The following is a 15,492-nucleotide window of genomic DNA, read 5'->3' on the forward strand; positions in this document are numbered from 1 at the left end:
TCCATAGGATGACTGTTCAACTTTACTTTTTCATTTTGCCTGTTTTTGTTGACTGTTTTGGAGTTTATCAAAGTTTGATAGATCATGGCAACAACACTGTTCACCTCGTTCAAGTTACCAGTAAGTATCACTTTCTTTGACTGACCAAATTACTTTATGAATATTGATTCATTCCACATGCTAATTATTCTCCTTCAATTTGCAGGTTAATTTAGTTTCCAGTTAATGGCTGCTTTGAGAAGATTAAGAATGTAGAAGATCACAGACTGCTGTCTATTGAATTTACAGATTTCTTGACGGTACGTTTTTGTTTTGCTGTTTACATTAGTACTTTATATGACTGCACTGAACATTTATTTGAGGACATCTGGTCATCACAAGGGGTGGCATTAGGGAAAGGTTTTTTATATCATACATTAAAGTGAGAACTTTCAAATACTAACAATACTAACCACAAACATTTTTTCTGCTCCTAGGTTTGCCACTGTGCGTAATCGTGCCACTACACTTTATCTCACTCAGATTTTATATTTTCAATAAAAAATAAGAATTTACTACTTATGGCATCCTTATTATTATGCATTTATTGGATCGAAATGTATTTTCTCTGTGAGATTTTAGTTCTGCCATTAGGCGTACATGGGTCTGGTGGTGTTATGAAACGGTATTGAGGGTAGGGGGGGCCCAAACTGAACTCTTGCACCAGGGCCCATGAGCCTATAGCTACGCCCCTGGCTCTTCTTGTATAAGCGTTTAATAGAACATGTTCTGTAGACATCTATGTGGAATCAGCTGACGACGGTGTAAAAGGAGTGCGCTTCTTCTTGACGCTAACATTGACCTGTAAGGCTGAGTTGATACTTCAGTTATTTCGTCAGTTTTGGCTCCGTGACTGTCCTAATAAGTGAAGTGTGCAGTGATTCTAAGAGCGACGCCTGTCATCTGCATACTGACTCACAGTATTGTTTCACTACCACAGCAGAATCCCTATGTGTGTTTAAGCAAGGAAGAGTGTTCTACACCCCTATAAAGGCTCTCTGCAGCCAGGAAATAGACGCTTTTTAACGCGATTCGCCGCATATTTATTCGGATTAAACCCAACTTTTCCCCGAAAATTTGCCGAACCGGCAAATCAGATTTTTTTAAAATTTGCTTATTTCTACTTACCGGCATCATGTGTTGGATCGCTGCAAAGGTTTGGCAGGGGGTTGATAAGACCAAGAGGTTTGACTCGTCAGTGCTGATGACACTAAAACTTGGTGGTCACCCCTGCCTTAGTGTTGGAGACCCTGGGACCTTCAGACTAATTATTCTGTTGCTTTAACCTCCTCAGGACCGCCGTACGCAGGATTGCGTCTTTGCGGCGGTCCTGTTGTTCTGGGTGGACGCGCCGGTGCGTCCTCTCGCGAGACGCGAGATTTCGGGCATTGCCGGCACGCGCATGCGCATCACGGGCCGGCAAAAGTTAAAGAAGTATTTCGTCACCAGCCTGCCAGCCACGATCATTGGCTGGCAGGCTGGCGATTTTCAAAAAATTAAATCAGAAGCCAGATAACAGATCATATTAGTAAATATGATCTGTTATATGGCTTCTCCGCTCCTCTGCTGGTCCTTTTCGTCGGTTGGATCCAGCAGAGGAGCAGACTTCACTGTGAGTACCCACCAAACACTACCCTTAGCCCCTGATCACCCTCCATCACCCCCATCATCCAAATTAACCCCTTGATCGCCCCCTGTCAATCACTTAGTGAAAGACAAAAAGTGATCAGTGTAAACTGTCACTTTTTTTTTTCACTAGTATTGGCTGTTAGGTTTTAGGATAGTTTAGGCCCCTTGGTTAGGTAGTTTAGCGTCAGTTAGCGCCCAGCCCACCGCACCGCAGTCACTGATTCGCTGATTAGCGTATCGCTAATCAGCATTTGTACTTTTATAGTATCTGTAAGTGATCAAAACTGATCACGGTCAGATCTATAATAGTATTAGTGTCACTTTAGTTCGCCCTTCACCCAAAACGCAGTGTTTGCCCGATCAGGCCTGATCGGTCGCCCACACGTGCGTTCTCCCACACCCGCCCCACCGCAGTGACAAAATTTTTTTTGTTTTTTTAACACTGCACAATCACTTTACACGCACTGCGGCGATAAAAAAATCAGTTTTGATATTTTTTATCAACCGCAGCGGCCTCCGGTACTTCGCTAGCCTCCCCTTTGCAAGACAGGTTTGCTTTTTTTCTTGGGTAGTCTCAGGGAATACCCCTAAATTTAGTAGTCCAAATGGCAAACAGGGGGTATTCTTCTGAAGAGGCCTACAGGATTCTGACCCAGTCGGATGAGGAATGGGAACCCTCATCTGACGAATCTAGCGGGTCAGAATATGAACCTGTAGAAAGCAGTGGCTCTCTGACCCAAAGTTCGGACGAGGAGGTGGAGGTCCCTGATAGAACCAGGCGTACCCGGCCCCGTGTCACTAGACCACAGGTTGTGCAGGATCCGCTTCAAGAGCAGCAGAGTGGGGCTGTCGCTGCCGGATCACGTGGTGAGGCATACACCAGCAGCGCAGCCCTTCCTGGACCTAGTACCAGCACTGCCGTACAACATGGTGACGTGGCGAGCACCAGAAGGGCAGTTGAAGCTGGTACGGTGGCACGTGCAGTAGTTACCCCGTCGCAGCCACCGCGCAGACAGGCCTGTAGAGCCCCTAGAATCCCTGAGGTGCTGGCAAACCCTGATTGGCAGTCACCAACTTCAGCCGCACCATTAGTTCCCCCTTTCACCGCCCAGTCTGGAGTTCGGGTTGAGACGGCTCATATCGGTTCGGCCCTGGGATTTTTTGAGCTTTTCTTGACTGCGGAACTCTTGGACTTAGTCGTGGCAGAAACAAATCGGTATGCCACACAATTTATATCCGCCACACCGGGAAGCTCTTATGCCCAGTCTTTCCGGTGGAAACCAGTCCAAGTTTCCGAACTTAAAATTTTTATGGGCCTTCTCCTCAACATGGGTCTAACTAAAAAGCATGAATTGCGGTCATATTGGTCCACGAACCCGATTCATCACATGCCCATGTTCTCTGCTGCTATGTCCAGGACACGATTTGAGACCATCCTGCGCTTCCTGCACTTTAGCGACAACACCACCTCCCGTCCCAGAGGCCACCCAGCTTTTGACCGGCTCCACAAAATTCGGCCCCTCATAGACCATTTCAACCAGAAATTTGCAGATTTGTATACCCCCGAGCAAAACATCTGCGTAGACGAGTCCCTAATACATTTTACCGGGCGCCTTGGCTTCAAACAATACATCCCAAGCAAGCGTGCCCGGTATGGGGTCAAATTGTATAAGCTCTGTGAAAGGGCCACAGGCTATTCCCACAAATTTCGGATCTATGAGGGAAAAGATCAGACCCTGGAGCCGGTCGGTTGCCCTGACTACCTGGGGAGCAGTGGGAAGACAGTCTGGGACTTGGTGTCACCCTTATTCGGCAAGGGGTACCATCTTTATGTGGACAATTTTTACACAAGTGTGGCCCTCTTTAGGCATTTGTTTCTAGAACGAATTTGCGCCTGTGGCACCGCGCGAACTAGTCGCGTGGGCTTCCCCCAACGGCTCGTTACCACCCGTCTTGCAAGGGGGGAGAGGGCTGCCTTGTGTAATGAAGAACTGCTCGCGGTGAAATGGAGAGACAAGCGTGACGTTTACATGCTCTCCTCCATTCACGCAGACACGACAATCCAAATTGAAAGGGCAACCCGTGTCATTGAAAAGCCCCTCTCAGTCCACGACTATAATGCGCTCATGGGAGGGGTGGACTTCAATGACCAGATGTTGGCTCCCTATTTAGTTTCCCGACGCACCAGACGCTGGTATAAGAAGGTGTCTGTATATTTAATTCAATTGGCTGCATATAATAGTTTTGTTCTCTACAGTAAGGCTGGGAGAACGGGATCCTTCCTCAAATTCCAGGAAGAGATCATCGAGAACCTCCTGTATCCAGGAGGTTCCGTGGCCCCATCCACCAGTGTAGTTAGCCGTCTACACGAGCGACATTTCCCCAGTGTCGTTGCTGGTACCTCAACCCAACCGCCACCCCGAAAAAAATGTTGTGTCTGTAGCAGGAGTGGAATAAGGCGTGACATCCGCTATTTCTGTCCTGACTGTCCTGACCACCCTGCCCTATGCTTTGGTGAGTGTTTCCGGAAGTACCACACACAGGTACACTTAGCATAGGGATTGCATCTCACAGAGCAGACACACAGGGCTATTAGGGCCCTTTTACTCACAGCTGCTGCAAACCTCTCCTTTCACCTGGGATAAAGTGCATAACGTACTTCGCCACATCTTTGGGCGATTTGCGCTTTGCACATTGTCCCATGGGGAAGGAGAGGTTTGTTCTATAAAAGTAAAAAAAACTAAACAAAAAAAAAATTACCGGTAAGTAAAAAAGTTAACGTTCAGTTAAAAAAGTTTAAAAAAAGTTTCTATGTTCTGTTTAACAGTTAATAAATTTATTGCGTTGCGGCCTGTTTTTTTCTTTTTTCTTTTTTTTTTTTACCTTCCAGGTGGACCAACCGATCGACTAGCTGCAGCACTGATGTGCATTCTGGCAGAAGCATTGCGCTGCTGTCAGATTACACGCAAGTCGGTGTATGCGGCGCTGCAAGACGAGATTTCTCCTCTGCAGTAAAAAATACGTTTGCCGAGGCATATGAGCTGAGGAGGTGGCGGTGTTCATATACTTTGGCAAACACTTTGTATATATAAAAAAAAAAATCCCGGCAAGGATTTATTCATCCACATCGATTGATGTGAATGGAGAAATCTGGTTTGCCAGGGCATACGAGCTAAGTGGGTATGGATGTTGGGCGGAGCTCCTATGTCCTGGCAGACGCCTTTCCCCTCCTTTTTCTTTTTTTGGCAGAGATTTTTTCATCCACATTGATCGATGCGAATGAAGAAATCTGTGCCGTTCATTTTTTTCTTTCAGCCCAGAGGCTGAACGGAAAAAAAAAAATCTCATTACCCGTATGCTCAATATAAGGAGAATAGCAGAAACTCCTAATGCTGGGCATACCTGTAATGATTGCGGAGACCCTCAAATGCCAGGGCAGTACAAACACCCCACAAATGACCCCATTTTGGAAAGAAGACACCCCAAGGTATTTGCTGAGGGGCTTATTGAGTCCATGAAAGATTGAAATTTTTGTCCCAAGTTAGCGGAAAGGGAGACTTTGTGAGAAAAAAATCCAAAAAATCAATTTCCGCTAACTTGTGCCAAAATTTTTTTGTTTCTATGAACTCGCCATGCCCCTCATTGAATACCTTGGGGTGTCTTCTTTCCAAAATGTGGTCACATGTGGGGTATTTATACTGCCCTGGCATTTTAGGGGCCCCAAAGCGTGAGAAGAAGTCTGGTATCCAAATGTCTAAAAATGCCCTCCTAAAAGGAATTTGGGCCCCTTTGCCCACCTAGGCTGCAAAAAAGTGTCACACATGTGGTATCTCCGTATTCAGGAGAAGTTGGGGAATGTGTTTTGGGGTGTCATTTTACATATACCCATGCTGGGTGAGATAAATATCTTGGTCAAATGCCAACTTTGTATAAAAAAATGGGAAAAGTTGTCTTTTGCCAAGATATTTCTCTCACCCAGCATGGGTATATATAAAATGACACCCCAAAACACATTCCCCAACTTCTCCTGAATACGGAGATACCACATGTGTGACACTTTTTTGCAGCCTAGGTGGGCAAAGAAGCCCACATTCCAAAGAGCACCTTTTGGATTTCATAGGTCATTTACCTACTTACCACACATTTGGGCCCCTAGAATGCCAGGGCAGTATAACTACCCCACAAGTGACCCCATTTTGGAAAGAAGACACCCCAAGGTATTCTGTGAGGGGCATGGCGAGTTCCTAGAATTTTTTTTTTTTGTCACAAGTTAGTGGAAAATGATTATTTTTATTTTATTTTATTTTTTTCTTACAAAGTCTCATATTCCACTAACTTGTGACAAAAAATAAAAACTTCCATGAACTCACTATGCCCATCAGCGAATACCTTGGGGTGTCTTCTTTCCAAAATGGGGTCACTTGTGGGGTAGTTATACTGCCCTGGCATTCTAGGGGCCCAAATGTGTGGTAAGGAGTTTGAAATCAAATTCTGTAAAAAATGACCAGTGAAATCCGAAAGGTGCTCTTTGGAATATGGGCCCCTTTGCCCAACTAGGCTGCAAAAAGTGTCACACATGTGGTATCTCCGTATTCAGGAGAAGTTGGGGAATGTGTTTTGGGGTGTCATTTTACATATACCCATGCTGGGTGAGAGAAATATTTTGGCAAAAGACAACTTTTCCCATTTTTTTATACAAAGTTGGCATTTGACCAAGATATTTATCTCACCCAGCATGGGTATATGTAAGATGACACCCCAAAACACATTCCCCAACTTCTCCTGAATATGGAGATACCACATGTGTGACACTTTTTTGCAGCCTAGGTGGGCAAAGGGGCCCACATTCCAACGAGCACCTTTCGGATTTCACTGGCCATTTTTTACAGAATTTGATTTCAAACTCCTTACCACACATTTGGGCCCCTAGAATGCCAGGGCAGTATAACTACCCCACAAGTGACCACATTTTGGAAAGAAGACACCCCAAGGTATTCCGTGAGGGGCATGGCGAGTTCCTAGAATATTTTATTTTTTGTCACAAGTTAGTGGAAAATGATGATTTTTATTTTTATTTTTTTTCTTACAAAGTCTCATATTCCACTAACTTGTGACAAAAAATAAAAACTTCCATGAACTCACTATGCCCATCAGCGAATACCTTGGGGTGTCTTCTTTCCAAAATGGGGTCACTTGTGGGGTAGTTATACTGCCCTGGAATTCTAGGGGCCCAAATGTGTGGTAAGGAGTTTGAAATCAAATTCTGTAAAAAATGACCAGTGAAATCCGAAAGGTGCTCTTTGGAATATGGGCCCCTTTGCCCACCTAGGCTGCAAAAAAGTGTCACACATGTGGTATCTCCGTATTCAGGAGAAGTTGGGGAATGTGTTTTGGGGTGTCATTTTACATATACCCATGCTGGGTGAAAGAAATATCTTGGCAAAAGACAACTTTTCCCATTTTTTTATACAAAGTTGGCATTTGACCAAGATATTTATCTCACCCAGCATGGGTATATGTAAAATGACACCCCAAAACACATTCCCCAACTTCTCCTGAATACGGAGATACCACATGTGTGACACTTTTTTGCAGCCTATGTGAGCAAAGGGGCCCACATTCCAAAGAGCACCTTTCGGATTTCACCGGCCATTTATTACAGAATTTGATTTCAAACTCCTTACCACACATTTGGGCCCCTAGAATGCCAGGGCAGTATAGCTACCCCACAAGTGACCCCATTTTGGAAAGAAGACACCCCAAGGTATTCGCTGATGGGCATAGTGAGTTCATAGAACTTTTTATTTTTTGTCACAAGTTAGTGGAATATGAGACTTTGTAAGAAAAAAAAAAAAAAATCATCATTTTCCGCTAACTTGTGACAAAAAATAAAAAGTTCTATGAACTCACTATGCCCATCAGTGAATACGTTAGGGTGTCTACTTTCCTAAATGGGGTCATTTGTGGGGTGTTTGTACTGTCTGGCCATTGTAGAACCTCAGGAAACATGACAGGTGCTCAGAAAGTCAGAGCTGCTTCAAAAAGCGGAAATTCACATTTTTGTACCATAGTTTGTAAACGCTATAACTTTTACCCAAACCATTTTTTTTTTACCCAAACATTTTTTTTTATCAAAGACATGTAGAACAATAAATTTAGAGCAAAATTTATATATGGATGTCGTTTTTTTTGCAAAATTTTACAACTGAAAGTGAAAAATGTCATTTTTTTTGCAAAAAAATCGTTAAATTTCGATTAATAACAAAAAAAGTAAAAATGTCAGCAGCAATGAAATACCACCAAATGAAAGCTCTATTAGTGAGAAAAAAAGGAGGTAAAATTCATTTGGGTGCTAAGTTGCATGACCGAGCAATAAACGGTGAAAGTAGTGTAGGTCAGAAGTGTAAAAAGTGGCCTGGTCATTAAGGGTGTTTAAGCCATAGGGGCTGAGGTGGTTAAGAAAGTCAAAAAGTTTTTTTGAACACACTACAAGCCATGATTGCACAAGCCATGTAGTTGCACCCGGGCCCTGTAATCTAAGGGGGCCCAAAGAATCCCTCTGTCCCACCTATTTTTATTTCTTCTTTCCTCACCTCCTATCTACTACCTCTATCTACCTCTGTATTTAATCTGCTCTTGAGCGCCCTCTTGTGATTTTTATGCTAACCTTCTACTTCAACCTTTGTAAAGCCTCCCTTCGGCAACGCATCACAAATGCAAGTCATTCACAAGAATTCAAAGATGAAATAATGAGGAGAGCATTTAGTGCTCTCTGGTTTCCATGTGAACATTTCCATTTTATGAACTGTATTCCAATTTCTCTGAAACAGATATTTTCCCTGATCCATATATCATGGCTAACAGCTACTGCAAATGCATAGAACATAAAAGGCTCCCTTCCTGTATTATGCAGTGTCTGCCTTCCACTATATAAGACACCGAAGGTAAATGGAGAGTTACAAAGTACACCGAATTCTACATGACTAACAGCTGTGTATGATAATAAGGACATGCAGACAATGCAGGGACCATACAATGCACGGGGCTGATTCCATTGTGCTGCTGACACTGAGCACATGTGACTTCTGTTTGAGATCAGTGCACCCAGGATTATCAAGTATGAGGACCTTGACACCTGAAACAGGAGGCACATTAATGTGCCTGATCTACTGGCCAACTAACATTTCCATACAGTTGCCTAAACAACAATTCTATGCAAATATATACAGACATAACAACCTATAACTTGACAATTATAGTGCATTAAAGGGGTTTTCCAAGATAGTTTAACTGATGACCTATCCTCTTGATAGGTCATCAGCAGACCTCTCAAGTGTCCCTTTTTTGGAGGGACAGTCCCTCTTTTGGACTCAAGTCCCTTTGTCCCTCTTTGCTCCTTAAATGTCCCTCTTTTTAATCTGAGGTATACATTTACATTATTACATTCACAATATCAACCCAGAAAGTGTTTGTCTGGTTCCTCTCTGTATATTTGAGCCCGTCTTGTATATGATTTCATTATTTGATGCAGTTGGGATTTTTGAAATTTCTATATTCAGAGTATTTTTGCGCCATTTCGTAAGAGAAAATTATTGAAGTGTATAGATATGAGATAAAAATAGATCTTTCACACAATAAACCATGTGTCCCTCTTTGACCGTCCAAAAAGTTGGAGGTATGCATCAATATCTGATCGGTGGTGTGTGGTGGCCGTTTAACCCCTTCTACTATCAGCAGCACAGACTCAGGATTGGAGGCTCTGCCTCAGGTACTGAGCAGCTGCAGGGTTTCCTCTTCTCCAGGCACTGAGAAGATAAATGCTGTGCACAAGAACTTCCCTCCTCACCCTGCAAACACAAAGCTGACTCTCTCCTCTGTACTCTTCTGCTGTCTGCAGAGCATCGCACAAGAACAGGTAGGGGAAAGATCCTGTATGTATCAGCACTGTCATTGTATAGCTGGGACTTGTAGTCCCAAACATACAACATGAGTATCCCAGCAGTCAGACTGCAGACAGGGCAGCAATTTTATTCACACCTTTTGCATAGCAGGGTGAGGAGGAAGGCAGTCTTTGTTGGCACACACAATATTCATGAGGAAAGCCTCAGAGATTGTTGTTACATGCCCCACAGCTCTGCAACTGCATGTAAACAAAGGGGCAGAACAGAACTAGGGAAATGAGGAAATATATGTTTTGCCTAAAATTTGCTTAGCTTGTATAGCATGTATATATTGCTGACCATCGGATTTAAAGTGCTTAATTATTTTTTTATTTTTTTACATAACTCGGACACCCCTTTCATTTTTTGTTGTCTTGATTTGGGGGTACTATATCTCCTTATGTAAAGCACCTAAATAGTGTAAAGGAGTCTTATAGACCAATCAATGCTCCTCTGGAATTCTGGGAAGAGGCTATGCAAATGAGCTCTTAGCAAGTTCTGTCTCTAATGCCACCAGATGTAAGGAAGCTATCCTATAAGTCAGTGTATCCCAACCAGTGTGCCTCCAGCTGTTGCAAAACTACAACTCCTAGCATGCCCGCACAGCCAAAGGCTGTCCGGACATGCTGGGAGTTGTAGTTTTGCAACAGCTGGAGGCACACTGGCTGGGAAACACTGCTATAAGTCAATGTTCGACCTTTTTAACATGCCTTGAGACATGACATGGATAATAAATAAGCCAGCACCTCAACTGCAGAAAGCTGTTTCGGGTGATCTCCCCTCATCAGTGCAGAGCAGAGAGGCATCTCACCCAGTTAGGTCACTACTATTTGATCTGGACTAATGAGGGGAAATCACCCCCCAAAGAGCTGTCTGCAGATGAGGTGCTGGCTTATTTATTATCCATTATCATGTCTCAAAGCCTGTTTAAAAGGTCTAACATTGACTTATAGGACAGCTACCTTACATCTGGTGGCATCAGAGGCAGAGCTTGCTACGAGCTCATTTGCATATTCTCTTCCCAGGATTCCATAGTGGCATTGCCTATAAGATTTCTCATCCTCCAAATCCTGACCTAGGCCTCTCACCCAGTTAAGCCAGTATTCGCTGCTCTGCACTGATAAGGGGCAATCACCCTGAAGCAGCTGTCTGCTGATGAGATGCTGGATTAATTATTATCCAAGTCATGTCGCAAGGCCAATTTAAAAGGTTGAACATTGGCATATAGGTTAGCTACCTTACACCTTGAGATCGAGAGCTCATTTGCATACTATTTTTCTTGTTCCCTTGAGTATCAAATGTTGGCTGCAAACATGTACACAACCATCATAGTTTATGGTATAAGTCAGAATAATCTATATCCAAGATGATATAGTAAATTAGATTACTAGATGTTCTGGCCTTTGGTATTTTTGCATTGTGAATTCTTCTTTCTCATGCAGTATATAATGATAGGCGAATTCAAATATTACAGACTTAGGAAGTTATCACACCTACAAAAACACTTCCCATATTCCTTAGCAGGGTGAGATCACACTACAGTTATAAATACTTGGATGGCGCAGCTAAAATACAGCATTCTACATTGTAGTTTGATATTTCTGTTCAATCATAAGTACTGCATATATGAAGTCTATGGTGGTCTCCCATTATTCAAGATCCTATTGATCTAACCCCCAGTTGTGTGGAGCAAGATGACAACTTTTTTTTTTTAAAACATGATCTTGTGATATTCTGTCATGAGATGTCCATCATGTAACTGGAGATGAGTGAATCTATTCGCAGATTTGGAGATTCATTCCACTCAGATTTTTTTAGGCACTGATTCGAACCTGAATCTTTTCTGGATTAATTCGGACAAATCTTATAAAAGGGCGCCCAGCGCTTAAGCAATTAATAGTGTTCTGTCACCAACAGACAAGGGGTAATTGCAGTCAGTTGGGGCCAAGCAATAACCGCAGTTTGCGGCGGCAACGATAAAAGTAGATATAGTTACAACTGATGTTGTATCAAACCGAGGCGACAAGTGAGGGAGAATGAAAACATTTGTAAAAAATTAACTTAACAAAATAGGAGCCTTTTCTAAAAATCAGTGTTTTAGAGGACTAGAGGAGGTTATATACCAATTTCCAGGGCAATTGGAGCAACTCTGGTTTGGAACAAATAGATTTGGACTTGAACCAAACGTTTTAAAAAATTTGGTGAATCCGAAACGAATCTTGGAAGATTCACTCATCTCTACCTGTAACTACATGTGGCCACCAAGTGGTTGTGTTGGTAATGGCCGACTATCAAGGGTTTTACTACCATATCACACTACTGAACAGAAGTCTTTAACCAACCTTGAGGAAGGGATGGACAAAGATCCCTGCTTACTTTGCATTCTCTAAAAGTGTCATAGTTTCCTCTGACTTGGTTTTTCAAGATCATTAAATGGGTAATCCAGCCTGAAGCACTGATTGCCTAACCACTGGATAATTGTAAATGATAAATTGCTGGGGTTTTGACGAGTAGGATCCCAACCAGGGACGCCCTAGGGTCTGAAAACATCCGGGGCACAAGCCCACCGTATCACGCCCCTGTGAAGCCTTGCCTCCATCCAATGAAGCCATGCCCTCATCACCGGGGGGGGGGGGAGGCCCTTCACAGTAGTTATAAACCACTTTCAGCAGTACCCCCTTCAAAGTAGTTATTAACCCTTTTCAGCAGTCCCCCCTTCAGTGAATGGGGGACTGCTGAAAGGGGTTAATAACTACTGTGAAGGGCCTAGCCGTCTGGGCAACCCCACAGATCATCCCCTCATCCCCCTTGTACTTGTTCTGCTGGCTGCATGGGCATGAGTTCAACTTAAGTCACTTCGGTGCGCAATCCCATCCTGCGGCGCGTGATCCCGCGAGACCCATGACCTACAGCAGCGGGTCTTGCGGGATCACGCGCTGCAGAACGGGATTGCGCACCGAAGTGACTGAACTCATGCCTGCGCAGCACGCAAGTAGCGGAACAAGTACAAGGGGGGTGGGGCCAGCATAACATTCGGGGCATTGGACAAAACATCCGGGGCTCAAGCCCCGAATGTTTTGACCTAATGACGCTCCTGATCCCAACCGATCCCTAGAATCCCAGTCCCCCATTTTCCCCAGCTGAAAGACGATAGCTAGGAGGAAATTGAATGGAATGGTGGTCGAGCATGTGCCTTACTGCAACATTCTGTCTATGGCCCTAATGAACCCTAATGCGGGAAAAAAACATGGTTGACATTCTTGCAGTTGTGACAAGTCGTCCATACATGATGTAATTGTTGAGAACCATGATCAATTACATGACCACTTCTGCAAGTTTTTTAGTGTGTAAATGTCATATGTTTCTGCACAATTGTGTGACTTCTTGCTGTTTGCAAGATAACACAACCTATGTATCAATGGTTCATCAGGTATGGATAATGGGCAACCCTATATTAAGAACAATGTACTGTAAGTATAGTGGGGATGATTTTAATTTGGATACTAGGGCCTCCCTGCAATTTACCCTGACGAAGCTGGACCACGATTCTACAAAGTGGAATGAACGTTCCTTTTTCTACACAGATTATCATTGCACAGTGTGCGTCACATATTACTGTTTAATGGGCTAATATTTTTTAATTATATGTTATTATTAAAAGTTACGTATTAAATAGAGGTCACTCACTATACTTACATATAATCGATGTTCGGTTTCAAAAAGTTGCAAGAAAAGTGAGTTGGGTTTAGAGGGAGAGAATTGTGGCCTTGAGCAAACAGATTTACCATAACTTACACCTGACATTGGTGTAAATTATAATGCCGCTCTTCACCGGCTCATACATTTGACCCTTTCAGTTCATTTTGTATGAAATAGATAAAGACACAGATGAGGCTCATAAAAGTGTCATTGCCTTGTGAATAAAATATTACTTTAGACCTATGAATCCTTCATGTTTAGGGTAACTAAGAAATCCCCCTATGATACTCTACATCTTACAGTTTAGAAGTAGCGTATATTGCAATGCTATAGAGCAGGTATGCTCAACCTGCACCCCTCCAGCTGTTGTAAAACTACAACTCCCACCAAGCCCTGCTGTAGGCTGATATCTGTAGGCTGTCTGGGCATGCTGGGAGTTGTAGTTTTGCAACAGCTGGAGGGCCGCAGGTTGGGCATCCCTGCTATAGAGTGGATGGCGTATTGCAGTGCAACTTGGCTCTTTGTGGTAAAGGATAAAATGGACAGGTATATACAGGGCATTGTCAATAGATTGTCCTACGGTAGTAATAATATCACCTTAGAAGGGGTTGTCACAATCTGAGCAAAAAACAGCCTTAACCACCTAACTGTTTTCCCTTCTGCTCGGGCTGTAGGAAAAGCACTTAAGGGGGTTGTCCAAGTAATTAGGTCATCAATATCAGATCGGCGACACCCCTGCCAATCAACTGGTTGAAAACAAGGTGCACGCCATGCCAGCGCAGTCTTTTCTTTGTTTATCTGCTCGCCGTCGACATCGCAGTGGTGAACAGGTGTAATTACAAGACATCGTCCCATGGGATGGCTCTGTAGTATACACTTGAATAGCAATGATCCATCCCATTGAAGTGAATGGGACAGCTTCTTGTAATTACACTTGTTCACTGCTGATGTTCTGACCGTGATCAGGTAAACAATAAAGAGAGTGTGCTGGCATGGTTCGTGCTGATCGGCGGGTGCCGGGGTTCGGACCCCCATCGACCTGATATTGATGACCTATCCTAAGGATAGGTCGCAATAAAAATAACTTGGACAACCCCTTTAACTGTTTTGCCCGAGTCCAGCTTGGAAGGAAAGGGGAAGAGGGGAAGAGGGGAGACTACTTTAGCTGCTCATATCTCTAGATTGGTAGCAGCTAGAGATATGGGGCTGTTCTTGTTTGAAAGCTGGCATTCCATGACAGCATTAGCAGAACATCAGCACGAGATATCGCTGTTATAAATTGAGTTTGGAATAATTGCGGTAAAAACTGCTTTTACTTTCACTTTCAGCTACATTCACTGCATCCTCATTTCAAACAGTGATATCTTCTCATGCAGTGATACATGCTGTGATTCTGGTATTGTTTGAAAGCTTTAAAAGGCAACTCCATATCTCTAGCTGCTACCAATCCAGAGATATGAGCAGCTAAAACAGCTGCTCCCCTCCTTGTCAGTCTGGGAGGAGGGGGAGCAGCTGCAGAGCTGACAGGCTGCAGGAGGAAAGGAAAAATAGTAAAAAAAATATACAGAAATGTGGCATTATCAGCATCATTGTAGTTACCCACATAATAAAGTTATGCTTTTTATTGTAAAAATTGCAGTTTTTTATCTTTCCCCTTAAAATAAATAATAAGTTCTTTAATACACTATATATACCCCAAAATGGTTCCTAAAAAACCTACAACTAATCTAAGTTTTGATCAAAGCAAGAAAATAAAGATGTACTCGGGCATAAAAAAAAATATCATGCTAAATGAATAATGTAACCCAGCGATATACCATAAATGTCTGATGAGGGGGTACCCCTTTAATCTCCTCATAGTCACATTAAAATTGGAAAAACCCTACCAAAAATTATACTTTTTTATTATAGATTTTGAATATGTGTCTGAATTAAATCTTGGTGGTGCAAAACTTAGATTAATGTAACCCAAAGCAAACAGGATCCTTAAAAACATGACTTTATTGAAGATATTTTAAAAGTATTAATTATGTGCACAAAACTAAATTAAGACCTGTCAAAAATGGTAAAATTGATTACAAATATAAGGTGTAGGAAAGGAGAAGAGGCATAAATATTAGAGATAGGAATATCTTTCCCTAATTAAACCTAAATACGCCCTCAGCCCAGGGTCACTCCCAGAAGG

At 43.0% G+C, this 15,492-nt stretch overlaps 1 protein-coding gene across 1 annotated transcript in view; it reads right to left on the bottom strand.

Annotated features, from left to right (window-relative positions):
* KCNV1 (potassium voltage-gated channel modifier subfamily V member 1) overlaps positions 1-15,492 on the bottom strand; it is a 125,189-nt gene that overhangs the window by 84,826 nt on the left and 24,871 nt on the right. The gene's annotated exons all lie outside the window — the stretch shown is intronic.

This window comes from Bufo bufo, chromosome 5 (genome assembly GCF_905171765.1).
Source record: "Bufo bufo chromosome 5, aBufBuf1.1, whole genome shotgun sequence".
NCBI classification, from domain to species: Eukaryota; Metazoa; Chordata; class Amphibia; order Anura; family Bufonidae; genus Bufo; species Bufo bufo.